Source organism: Schistocerca nitens, chromosome 10 (genome assembly GCF_023898315.1).
Source record: "Schistocerca nitens isolate TAMUIC-IGC-003100 chromosome 10, iqSchNite1.1, whole genome shotgun sequence".
Classification (NCBI taxonomy): Eukaryota; Metazoa; Arthropoda; class Insecta; order Orthoptera; family Acrididae; genus Schistocerca; species Schistocerca nitens.
The window spans coordinates 132,539,631-132,552,835 of NC_064623.1; the positions used below are offsets into that span (position 1 = coordinate 132,539,631).

The 13,205-nt window shown below is 46.8% G+C and overlaps 5 non-coding genes across 5 annotated transcripts; all 5 read right to left on the reverse strand.

Annotated features, from left to right (window-relative positions):
- Positions 1-493: 493 nt before the first annotated feature.
- Positions 494-566, reverse strand: Trnaa-agc (transfer RNA alanine (anticodon AGC)). Its single transcript has one exon. It is a non-coding gene; the product is annotated as a tRNA-Ala (tRNA).
- A 423-nt stretch (positions 567-989) lies between these two features.
- Positions 990-1,062, reverse strand: Trnaa-ugc (transfer RNA alanine (anticodon UGC)). The gene has a single exon. It is a non-coding gene; the product is annotated as a tRNA-Ala (tRNA).
- Positions 1,063-2,120: 1,058 nt separating this feature from the next.
- Positions 2,121-2,193, reverse strand: Trnaa-agc (transfer RNA alanine (anticodon AGC)). Its single transcript has one exon. It is a non-coding gene; the product is annotated as a tRNA-Ala (tRNA).
- Positions 2,194-2,616: 423 nt separating this feature from the next.
- On the reverse strand, positions 2,617-2,689 carry Trnaa-ugc (transfer RNA alanine (anticodon UGC)). Its single transcript has one exon. It is a non-coding gene; the product is annotated as a tRNA-Ala (tRNA).
- A 1,058-nt stretch (positions 2,690-3,747) lies between these two features.
- On the reverse strand, positions 3,748-3,820 carry Trnaa-agc (transfer RNA alanine (anticodon AGC)). Its single transcript has one exon. It is a non-coding gene; the product is annotated as a tRNA-Ala (tRNA).
- Positions 3,821-13,205: the final 9,385 nt, after the last annotated feature.

Consider the following 13,205-nt stretch of genomic DNA (forward strand, 5'->3'; position numbering starts at 1 on the left):
CAAGCGAGTGAGCACATTTCGCCTACGGCTTAGGCCGCCCACCTAGTGTGGCTGCTCGGTGTCTGCAGGCAGCGAGGGGCTGCAAGCTTCCCGTGTTCGCGCCTGTGTCACCTCTGCTTGCTTGTCAGAGACAGAGTATCGCAAAACATACAACTCACTCCATGAATTGATTGCTACGGCATCTGTCATCAGCAGTCACAACTAGCAACACCAGTAGCAGCCGACTGCACGTAAAGAATGGGAATGTGCAGTGGGATTTTTGTGAACTCGGCGCAAGGCAGATCTTTCCGACATAGGTTTGAGAATCTTAAGGGCAGACTTGTACTGTTTCTAAATTCAGTGTAGCGGTGGGAGGAGGGTGCTTCCTGCGCGTAACAGCACGCTTGCCAGTTGTGGCTGCTAATCGTTCGCTCGTATCTGCCTTGACACATTCGCTGGCTGTGAATTATCCCACTTGCGTGGCAGTGTGCGCATGTAGGTGTGTTAAAAATTCTGGAGGCGCTGGGTATCGATCCCAGTACCTCTCGCATGCTAAGCGAGCGCTCTACCATCTGAGCTACGCCCGCTGATGACAAATAGTGCTACATACAACCATATCAATATCACAGACCCCTTGCACTCCCATTATTCCGCAGACAAACACTATTCTCAATGTGTCCGTGAGGGTGTCTTTCAGGTTTCCTGCATTCTGTATCGAATCGTAGTTGGCCAAAATTAAAGTGGCGCGCACAACGTCGAAAATAGCGTTCGGCCACCGCTCTGAGTAAGACGAACGTGTTGTCCACTCTCTAGACTTCATTGAGGTTAGGCCGTTATACCTAAGACAGATTTGCACTCGATGACACCTCGACAACAGCCGGTCCTCACATTTACGTCTTGCTCTCCTTACGTCAGTATACATCACATGAGCTGTGACGCTGGCTTTGCAACATCTTGCGTGTCTTTAGGCTCGCCGCGACCAACACTTACCATGCACTGTCCACAAAACATGGAGGCGCCGGGGCTTGAACCCGGGACCTTTCACATGCAAAGCGAACGCTCTACCAACTTAGCTACGCCCTCAAGCGCAACAAAGCTGCGCTGTTTTCCATTCTTTGCTACTCTGATGTGCACGGACCTGATGGTTGGTTGGTTTGTAGGGGTGAAGGGACCAGTGTACAAAGGCGCGGTCAAGTTCATATACACAAGAGTTCCAAGTAGTTTCGATGCTCTGGTATTACGACTACAAATTACGTCTGTATTTAACGTCTTAAATTGAAAGGACAGTCGACTGATGACCACAGCAGTTGAGTCCCATAGTGCTCAGAGCCATTTTTTGAAAGGACAGTCACAAACCTTGTCGACAATCACACCGCGCCTGAGGTAACAAGCACATCTGAAGCCCAATTGTGCACTCGACTGTTCATGCCAACTCACTGCCTCGCACTTTACTACTGTGTACCACTCTTGTCGTCCAACTGCAAAACACTGGGCCACAACACGTTTCCGCGTCTCCATTGCACTGCGCAAACTACGAAACGCTCCCCAAACATGGCACTCACCCATGCAGACGACTTTTCCGACCTTCCACGACGCTCACGCAACGCTCACGCTAGTGAAAGCCTTATTTAGAGCTTGACGTCGCGCCCAAGCGAGTGAGCACATTTCGCCTACGGCTTAGGCCGCCCACCTAGTGTGGCTGCTCGGTGTCTGCAGGCAGCGAGGGGCTGCAAGCTTCCCGTGTTCGCGCCTGTGTCACCTCTGCTTGCTTGTCAGAGACAGAGTATCGCAAAACATACAACTCACTCCATGAATTGATTGCTACGGCATCTGTCATCAGCAGTCACAACTAGCAACACCAGTAGCAGCCGACTGCACGTAAAGAATGGGAATGTGCAGTGGGATTTTTGTGAACTCGGTGCAAGGCAGATCTTTCCGACATAGGTTTGAGAATCTTAAGGGCAGACTTGTACTGTTTCTAAATTCAGTGTAGCGGTGGGAGGAGGGTGCTTCCTGCGCGTAACAGCACGCTTGCCAGTTGTGGCTGCTAATCGTTCGCTCGTATCTGCCTTGACACATTCGCTGGCTGTGAATTATCCCACTTGCGTGGCAGTGTGCGCATGTAGGTGTGTTAAAAATTCTGGAGGCGCTGGGTATCGATCCCAGTACCTCTCGCATGCTAAGCGAGCGCTCTACCATCTGAGCTACGCCCGCTGATGACAAATAGTGCTACATACAACCATATCAATATCACAGACCCCTTGCACTCCCATTATTCCGCAGACAAACACTATTCTCAATGTGTCCGTGAGGGTGTCTTTCAGGTTTCCTGCATTCTGTATCGAATCGTAGTTGGCCAAAATTAAAGTGGCGCGCACAACGTCGAAAATAGCGTTCGGCCACCGCTCTGAGTAAGACGAACGTGTTGTCCACTCTCTAGACTTCTTTGAGGTTAGGCCGTTATACCTAAGACAGATTTGCACTCGATGACACCTCGACAACAGCCGGTCCTCACATTTACGTCTTGCTCTCCTTACGTCAGTATACATCACATGAGCTGTGACGCTGGCTTTGCAACATCTTGCGTGTCTTTAGGCTCGCCGCGACCAACACTTACCATGCACTGTCCACAAAACATGGAGGCGCCGGGGCTTGAACCCGGGACCTTTCACATGCAAAGCGAACGCTCTACCAACTGAGCTACGCCCCCAAGCGCAACAAAGCTGCGCTGTTTTCCATTCTTTGCTACTCTGATGTGCACGGACCTGATGGTTGGTTGGTTTGTAGGGGTGAAGGGACCAGTGTACAAAGGCGCGGTCAAGTTCATATACACAAGAGTTCCAAGTAGTTTCGATGCTCTGGTATTACGACTACAAATTACGTCTGTATTTAACGTCTTAAATTGAAAGGACAGTCGACTGATGACCACAGCAGTTGAGTCCCATAGTGCTCAGAGACATTTTTTGAAAGGACAGTCACAAACCTTGTCGACAATCACACCGCGCCTGAGGCAACAAGCACATCTGAAGCCCAATTGTGCACTCGACTGTTCATGCCAACTCACTGCCTCGCACTTTACTACTGTGTACCACTCTTGTCGTCCAACTGCAAAAGACTGGGCCACAACACGTTTCCGCGTCTCCATTGCACTGCGCAAACTACGAAACGCTCCCCAAACATGGCACTCACCCATGCAGACGACTTTTCCGACCTTCCACGACGCTCACGCAACGCTCACGCTAGTGAAAGCCTTATTTAGAGCTTGACGTCGCGCCCAAGCGAGTGAGCACATTTCGCCTACGGCTTAGGCCGCCCACCTAGTGTGGCTGCTCGGTGTCTGCAGGCAGCGAGGGGCTGCAAGCTTCCCGTGTTCGCGCCTGTGTCACCTCTGCTTGCTTGTCAGAGACAGAGTATCGCAAAACATACAACTCACTCCATGAATTGATTGCTACGGCATCTGTCATCAGCAGTCACAACTAGCAACACCAGTAGCAGCCGACTGCACGTAAAGAATGGGAATGTGCAGTGGGATTTTTGTGAACTCGGCGCAAGGCAGATCTTTCCGACATAGGTTTGAGAATCTTAAGGGCAGACTTGTACTGTTTCTAAATTCAGTGTAGCGGTGGGAGGAGGGTGCTTCCTGCGCGTAACAGCACGCTTGCCAGTTGTGGCTGCTAATCGTTCGCTCGTATCTGCCTTGACACATTCGCTGGCTGTGAATTATCCCACTTGCGTGGCAGTGTGCGCATGTAGGTGTGTTAAAAATTCTGGAGGCGCTGGGTATCGATCCCAGTACCTCTCGCATGCTAAGCGAGCGCTCTACCATCTGAGCTACGCCCCCTGATGACAAATAGTGCTACATACAACCATATCAATATCACAGACCCCTTGCACTCCCATTATTCCGCAGACAAACACTATTCTCAATGTGTCCGTGAGGGTGTCTTTCAGGTTTCCTGCATTCTGTATCGAATCGTAGTTGGCCAAAATTAAAGTGGCGCGCACAACGTCGAAAATAGCGTTCGGCCACTGCTCTGAGTAAGACGAACGTGTTGTCCACTCTGTAGGCTTCATTGAGGTTAGGCCGTTATACCTAAGACAGATTTGCACTCGATGACACCTCGACAACAGCCGGTCCTCACATTTACGTCTTGCTCTCCTTACGTCAGTATACATCACATGAGCTGTGACGCTGGCTTTGCAACATCTTGCGTGTCTTTAGGCTCGCCGCGACCAACACTTACCATGCACTGTCCACAAAACATGGAGGCGCCGGGGCTTGAACCCGGGACCTTTCACATGCAAAGCGAACGCTCTACCAACTTTTTTTTTTTTTTTTTTTTTTTTTTTTTTTTTTTACGCCTTAACCACTTTTTTTTTTTTATTTTTTTTTTTTTATTATTATTTTTTTTCGGGCCTCCATCCACCCCTTATAGCCCGTCCTTCTGCTCGCCATTAAGTCGCCTTCGTTGGCGCGGCATCAAAGGCCTTTGATTTAAGGAAAATGAAAACGTTGTGGGTTATATGCGTCGTTCACGATACAAGCATCTATATGAAGAAAATAGTAACTGAAATTTATCGCGGCTCCATTGCCTCTTGTTAACAGAAAACGTCAAAGAAGTTAAAAGAAAACTGAAAATCCATTTCTTCTAAAATGAAAATGCTTTGTTCTGAACTCTGCGAAATTGAAGGAGAACTAAAATATTGCTCGAAACAGAAAACTGAATTTTCTTCATCTAACGAAATGAAGCTTGAAACTCTTGCCAATCGATTACTTCAGTGGTGTTTGTAACTTGTGGTTCGGTCAACATGACACATTATTCGCCTTATAGATGGTCCGTCTGATCTTGAGTGAGTATCTACTGAATGTTCGTTAACATGAAATTCAATCAAATGATCTGGTAGTCTCTTTTTTTTTACGTTACAGTTTTGAGCAGGTAGTTGGCGAAGTTATCCTTATAGTTTTTCGTTTTCATTAGCATATGGTGCTGAGTTGTAAGATAGACCCAGAAGTCTTCTTTACTCTTTTCTTCTTTTGTAAATAAGTAATGTACAGTAGCGGCTTTTAACCAGTTTAGTGCGTTCCTTCTCGTCCGTGGGTACGGGGTATCGTCCGGCGTCAGAAAGGCAGCAGGTGTTATATATCTGGGCGATGTTCTACTGATGAGTGCTAACTTGTTCGTGATATATTCCCATATATCTTTTATGTTGTCGCACACAAACCTGTGTTCATCAGTATCCATTAAATTACACGTTGTGCACAAAGGTGATTCTGCGAGGTGTATGTTATGTAGTTTGGAGTTAGTTGCCAATTTTCTGTTAACTGCGAAATACCAAGTGGCTTTCAGTGTTGACGGCAAATACGGACAATGGATGTTCTCCCAGATTACCTTCCAGTCGTAAAAGTTGTATTTTGCTTCAATGTTATTTTTCTTCTTATCTTTCATGAGTTCCAGGTACACGTGTTTCACTGTCTTCATTTCTTGTTCGGGGATCCTTGTGTGTACATAACTGTACTCCAGTAAAAACCATTTTAAGTGGTAAAGTCCGTTTGGAATATGTTGCACCGTGATAGGTGGCCTGAGGTCGGCCGGAGCTATCTCAGTAAGCAGGTGAGCAGCGACACTATCAGCTGAGTGTTTCCATTGGTGGAAAGTTTTTGATATGTATAAAGCTTGCGCCTTCTTTCCAACATCGACAAGATTTAAGCCACCATTTTTTGTGGCAAGCGTTAAGGTGTCAAACTGAACTTTAAAAATGTGCTGATGGCTGACAAACTGTCCTAACGCTGACATAATTCGTTTTGCAGTGAGTGCAGACATTGGTAAAACTTGAGCGATATAAGTGAGTTTCGAGGTGAGGTATACATTGGCGACCATAACTTTCTGAATTTCATTTAGTTTTCGTACTCTGTGTTCCCGTATGCTGGCACGAATAGTCCGTAGAAGCTTTCTATAGTTGGTTGCAATGGTGTGCCGAATATTACTCTGAAAATCAATTCCAAGACACTTGAAGATCTTCAGTTGACGTAGTTGTCTGTGAGGGTGCGATCCTAGGCCGCGGCCAATATTGAATATTCCAGACTTTGTCCAGTTTAGCTGTGCACCTGACGCTTGCTCATATTGCCTGACTATCTGTAGTGCGGTCTCCACTTCAGTTCTATTTAGTACAAGGAAACCGACATCGTCTGCATACGCCTTGCACACTACTCGGGATCCATGTATGACGATGCCCTGTAAACTTTGCGTCAGGGTAGCTAACAAAGGCTCAATGGCAATCGCAAAAAGCGCCATGGACATTGGGCAGCCCTGCCTGACGGAACTGGCTATCTCTATTGCTCGGGTAGGCTGGCCATTGATGATGACTCTGGATAAATTAGTCGCTACCATCTGTTGTATAATTGCGACGAACCCAGGTGGAAAACCCATCGCATACATGGTACGAAAGAGATACTGGTGGTTTACCCTGTCAAAGGCTTTGTCGAAGTCCAAAGACATGATGGCACATTTCAGCTTACAGACTTCCGCAATAGAGATTAAATCACGGTAGTCGCACAAAGTCTGTTGAATTTTCCGATCCTTGCCCACGCTGGTCTGGTAAGGGCCAATGATACTGGTCATTGTAGATTTAAGCCTTTGGGCCAAAAGTCTCGCAAATATTTTATAGTCGCTGTTGAGCAGCGTTATCGGTCTTAGATTTTTTACGTTAGCACTGCCTGAGGTTTTTTTAATGAGAACGATTATGCCTTCACAGAAGCTGGCGGGGATCACGTTGTTGTGGTCTAGAAGTTCGTTACAGATGCAAGTGATTTTCGCCTTTATGGTGTTCCAGAATTTTTGATAGAATTCGGCGGGAATTCCGTCAGGTCCGGGGGATTTATTCTTAGCACTTTTCCAGAGTACATATTCCACGTCTTCTTCGGTCGCTACGTCTAATAGCTTTTCCGCGTCCACGAGACTGACTCTGTTGCGCAAATTATTCAAAAGAGCATCCTGCGCTTGCACGTTTACTTCTTTATTTGACATCAAGGTGGTGAAGTAGTTGAGCACCGCCGCTTTAATCTCGTTGTGCGTAGTCAGCGTTGCGCCATCCTCAGCAATTAACTCCGTCAGTATTTTACGGGAGCCGTTCTTACTTTCTTGGATCATATGGTAGACTGAGGTGAGTTCTTGGTGTACAGTAGTCTGGACCCGCGACCTGACTTTGTAGCCTTCTAGCTGCGTCCTCCTTAGGGTTAGGATTTTGGCCTGGATTTTCTTAATTCGTTGACAATTCTCGACAGCCGAAGTACCGAGCATATACAGTTCCCGCAGACAATGAAAATAGAAATTAATCGTCCTGTGAAGCCAAAAGCTCTTTTCCCGTGCGTAGTTCATGAAACACCACCTAATTTTAGGTTTGGCGCACCTGAGCCACCAATCAATGGCCGAATTATAAGAGGCAAATCGTTGCTCACATTCTCGCCAGGTATTGAGGAAGGCCTCTTGACACGCCGAGTCTTGTAGATGTGAGACATTTAATTTCCACAGGCCCCTGTATCGACACGTCCGTTGTCGGTCTAGACTTATAGTACAGATGTATGCAGCATGATCGGAGAACGCCACTGGCCATACTTCTGACTGCAGAATGTTATTCCTCAAAGTGGGTGTGATATAAATTCGATCAAGACGGCTTGCCGAATGGGTCGTGATATGGGTAAACCCAGGTGCTGCCCCATGCTTGAGCTCCCAAGAATCAACTAAGCGCAAGTCTCGTACAATTCGTTCCAGTTCAAGTGATTTGTTAAGATTGGGAGTCTGGTCCTTTGCACTGATGACACAGTTAAAGTCGCCTCCGAAGATGACATTGGTGTGGCGGACGCCAAAGAGAGGAACTATTTCTTCTTTAAAAAATTCTGCTCTTTGACGTCTATTACTGGAACCGGATGGGGCATAGACATTAATTAGTCTGTTGTTATAAAAAGTGCCCGCAATGCCCCTACTGTTCGGCAGTTTTGTGACGTCGGTAATAATGATACCTTCCTTCACAATAAAAGCTGTACCTAATTCGCAACCGGCCCCAGGATTAGTGATCACATTATAACCTGGTATGCAATCAAGTCTGATCTCTGTTACTTCTTGTACAAATAAAATGTCTACATCAGCTGCATATAAAAAGTCTTTTAAATGTTGCAGTTTAAGAGCGCTACGTATCTTATTAATATTGAGAGTAGCAAGTCGATAGGCCTGTGGCGGAATAGTGGTGGACTAAACAGGAGCAATACCTAAAATCAGTCCGATATCAAACAGAAATAACGCTGGAAAAAACAAGTCACGTCGTAGAAGCACTTTTGAAGCAATTCCAGATAACAAAAACATGTATTGACAGTCACTTTAAAGGCAGAGTTAAAAATAGTCTCCGGTTGAAAAGGGATCAGTCGTGCGTTCTTTTTGCGCGGCAGTTTCTGTCGAGGCGTTATCTTTCTCGTTAACATAGTCGTCTTTGGAGACTGAAGTGACGGCTGTCACCGTGTCGGAAGTATCCATACTGTCTACTTCGGCAGTAGATTCTGTATCGTCCGCCCAACTAGTTGGTGGTGGTTGTGTCGAGGTCGTTACCAACTCTGGAGCAGGATAGAGTTTGACCATGTGGACATCACAGTCGGTTCGGAGTTGAGCTGACTGTTCGGGGTTCAGAGGTAGAGCATCTGAGACATTGTCAAGGACTGATGGTAAACTGGCTGAGGGATGATCATGGTTTGTGCTATCAGATGCTTTGTCACTGAGTTGTTCACCTATCTGTTTAGCCTTTTCGCGCAGAACCGGTGCAATCTGTTCTGCACCCTGGCGGGCAACTCTCCGTTTTTTAGTTTTTCTGGGAGACGTACGATTGTGTTGGCCTTGATCGGAACCTGCTGGAGATTCCCCCCGTGGAGTAGCAGCGGCCGATTGGGACGCAGCCGTTTGCATGTCGGATGCCTGTTCTTCGGTGACGACTACGGAAGGCGATACTTCTATGGGTTTAGGTGGGGTCTCTTCCGGCGTTGCAACAGTCCCCAGTTGCGTCACTGGCGCAGGCACAACAGTATTGTCACTGACTTCGGTGACCGTGGATGTAGCCGAAAGCCCACGCGCTACGGCGACGTACGTCACAGGCAGTGTTGTCATCGCGGGGGGCCTGGCTGCCTCGCCCGCAGGCAGCTGCGCCACTCGCCTCTGCACGCATTCGGCACGCACGTGACCCGTCGAATTGCATGCGGCACACGTTCGAGGCTGATCATCGTACATGACTATCGCACGATACCCGCAGACGTTAACATAAGACGGGATGTGCTTCTGCAGCTCGATTTTCAATTGCCGCACCCCATTAAGAACCGGGAATTTATGTGCACTAGACCAACGTTCCGCAATATTGCTTATGATTTTACCGTAGGGACAGAGCACTGCATTGATCTGTTCACTGGTTATTTCAAATGGAAGTTCAAAAACTCGAACAGTCCGTATTCCTAGGCCGGCATGCGAAACAACAACTTCCCCCACATTTCCATCGCTATGTTTAAATTTTAGGATACCACCACAAGATTCAACTATTTTCTCACACATGTCTGATCGAGCTAATTTAACGAAAACGGTGCTACTGACAATCGAAAGATGTATCCCGATTATATCCTCAAGTCCTATCTTTACTTCATCTTCTAACCATTGCTCAACTTCAAAAGATTTAGGTCGGACAAAGTTTCTGTCAAAAGTAAACTTCAGTGTGTCTTTCCTACTCGGTTGAGACATCACGAAATCGAGTTCATTTCCAGATCACACAAAACACTGGTAGACACTGAAGCAAGCGCAGTGACTCACCACACGTAAACAGCGACGGCGAGGCGCGCAGCACAGCACGTCCAACCTCGACCGCGTCCGCCGGCTGACTGTGCAAAGCTAACGCTCTACCAACTGAGCTACGCCCCCAAGCGCAACAAAGCTGCGCTGTTTTCCATTCTTTGCTACTCTGATGTGCACGGACCTGATGGTTGGTTGGTTTGTAGGGGTGAAGGGACCAGTGTACAAAGGCGCGGTCAAGTTCATATACACAAGAGTTCCAAGTAGTTTCGATGCTCTGGTATTACGACTACAAATTACGTCTGTATTTAACGTCTTAAATTGAAAGGACAGTCGACTGATGACCACAGCAGTTGAGTCCCATAGTGCTCAGAGCCATTTTTTGAAAGGACAGTCACAAACCTTGTCGACAATCACACCGCGCCTGAGGTAACAAGCACATCTGAAGCCCAATTGTGCACTCGACTGTTCATGCCAACTCACTGCCTCGCACTTTACTACTGTGTACCACTCTTGTCGTCCAACTGCAAAACACTGGGCCACAACACGTTTCCGCGTCTCCATTGCACTGCGCAAACTACGAAACGCTCCCCAAACATGGCACTCACCCATGCAGACGACTTTTCCGACTTTCCACGACGCTCACGCTAGTGAAAGCCTTATTTAGAGCTTGACGTCGCGCCCAAGCGAGTGAGCACATTTCGCCTACGGCTTAGGCCGCCCACCTAGTGTGGCTGCTCGGTGTCTGCAGGCAGCGAGGGGCTGCAAGCTTCCCGTGTTCGCGCCTGTGTCACCTCTGCTTGCTTGTCAGAGACAGAGTATCGCAAAACATACAACTCACTCCATGAATTGATTGCTACGGCATCTGTCATCAGCAGTCACAACTAGCAACACCAGTAGCAGCCGACTGCACGTAAAGAATGGGAATGTGCAGTGGGATTTTTGTGAACTCGGCGCAAGGCAGATCTTTCCGACATAGGTTTGAGAATCTTAAGGGCAGACTTGTACTGTTTCTAAATTCAGTGTAGCGGTGGGAGGAGGGTGCTTCCTGCGCGTAACAGCACGCTTGCCAGTTGTGGCTGCTAATCGTTCGCTCGTATCTGCCTTGACACATTCGCTGGCTGTGAATTATCCCACTTGCGTGGCAGTGTGCGCATGTAGGTGTGTTAAAAATTCTGGAGGCGCTGGGTGTCGATCCCAGTACCTCTCGCATGCTAAGCGAGCGCTCTACCATCTTTTTTTTTTTTTTTCACCATGTTTTTATTTTCGTTACACCATTTTTTTCGCTCTGCCACCCTTTTTTTTTTTTTTTTTTTTGGATGGTCAGGGCATGGTACACGCCGCACAAGCAGTGGGGTCTGTTCACGGCACTGCCTGTGCGTCGAGACCCAAACCCCTCCCACCCCTTTTTCACGTTCCCTGTTGGGTCATAACACTAAGTGTGCAGAAATCGTAACACAATAGTCCCATTCTCCGATGTAAGAAAAACAAAGAAAAACTCTTCGCTGAGTAGGTACGGAACACTGATAAAAAAAAAAAAAAAAAAATTAAAATAATAGAAAGTTCCTGAAGCAAGGTATAAGTAAATAATAGTAAGGAACCAAGTGACTGGTATTTTTCTTTTGTTCGTTCTCGTGCAAGGTGTTGTAGTGGTTTCACATATTTAACCAACACCCATTTTTTCAAAAATGATCTTCAGCATGTTGCCATAGTGCTTCTTGTGGTTGCGATACGTGCTGATTTTTGCATATTCACACTTCATGTAAACGCGGAATTCTATCTCGTTGTCCGACCCAAATGTGTTGACGACATAACTAACATATTTTCCCAGTAACCAGCTAATGGCGTTGGTTTTTAATTTCGGAAAGTATGTCATGTCCGGTCTCAGGAGGAGCGATGGCGTTATATATTGCGTAGAGGATCTGGTGAGAAAGGCGATTTGTTGCCTGATCCAATTCCAGTTATGCACATTGCCACCACAGGTGAATCTGTGGCCGAGTGTATCCACCAGATTGCATTTTCCACAAAGGTGTGTCTGGTTTAAACCGATCCCATATAGTCTCTCGTTGGTGCTGATGACATTATTAACTGTTTTGTACCATGCGGAAATAGCGTCTGTAGATAGCCCGGCATAGTTGATGTTCCGCCAGACAGCTGTCCAGTCACAATTTGGGAATTTCGTTTCAATTTTGTTTCTACCCTCATTGAACTTCCTTTCAAGTATGATGTCGCGCGCTGTGATACGTGTGTTGCTTCTGATTTCGTCACTAAGATAACTTGCTTCGAGGAAAAAGTTCCTCACATACTGCAGACGGGCATTAATCCTTCGCACATCAATCGGCGCTTGCAGGCTATGGGGTGTCACAGCCTCAAAGAGCTTTGCGGTTATACATTGTGGAAGTTCTCTGAGTATATGAAAAGTCCGTTTGAGGAACAGAGCAGACGCTTTATTGCGAATATCCACCAAACCGAGGCCCCCGTTTCTGACATCCAGTATAACCGTAGTCGCACCAACCCTGAATATGTCTCCTCGCCATAAATAATTGGTAACAGTGGACATGATCCCTTTCGCTACTAGTTTAGGGATCGGAAAGACCTGCGCAGTGAAATACGCTTTAGACAAAACGCATGAGTTGATGAATCTGACTTTTTGCACCAGGTCCATAGTTCGATGGATGTTCTCCATTACAGCACCATGAACTTTCCTCCTAGTTTCCGTCCAGTTAAAAGCAGCCATCCGCATCGGACATGCCATTAAGGTTATGCCCAAAGTTTTATGTTTGGTGTCTTGTTTAGCCCATGCCAGTCGAAGGTGATCGAGGCCCCGTAGATTCAATATTTGACTTTTGTTTTCATTTGCTGTCGCTCCCGACGCTAGACAATATCTTTGGATTTCTTTTTCCAGTGTAACAGCCTCCTCCTTATTCCTTATTACAACGCCCACGTCATCAGCATAGGCTCGTATGACAGTTTTCTCACCACTCAATGTTAGGCCTGTTAATCTTGCGTGGACAGTGCGGAGGAAGGGCTCTAAAGATACGGAAAATAAAAACATTGATAAGGGACTGCCCTGTGGAACCCCTCGCCTTATCTGTATGGGTTTAGATGTTTGGCCATTGATTGCTATTTTCGCATTTATACCTGTTGCAATATTCCTTATCATGTTCACAATATGGGGGTGGAAAGCCATTCTTGACAGCGTCGCAAAGAGGTATCTATGACTAACACGGTCAAAAGCTTTGTTGAAATCGATAAAGATTAACGCACATTTTATACTTGTCACGGAGGTAATTGCAATGACGTCTCTGTATGCAGATAGACTTTCGAATATCGTTCTGGTCGGAGAACAAGATTGGTAATGACTCAATATTTTGTTGGAATAGGCAGAGAGTCTTTTGTTGATAATACGCGAAA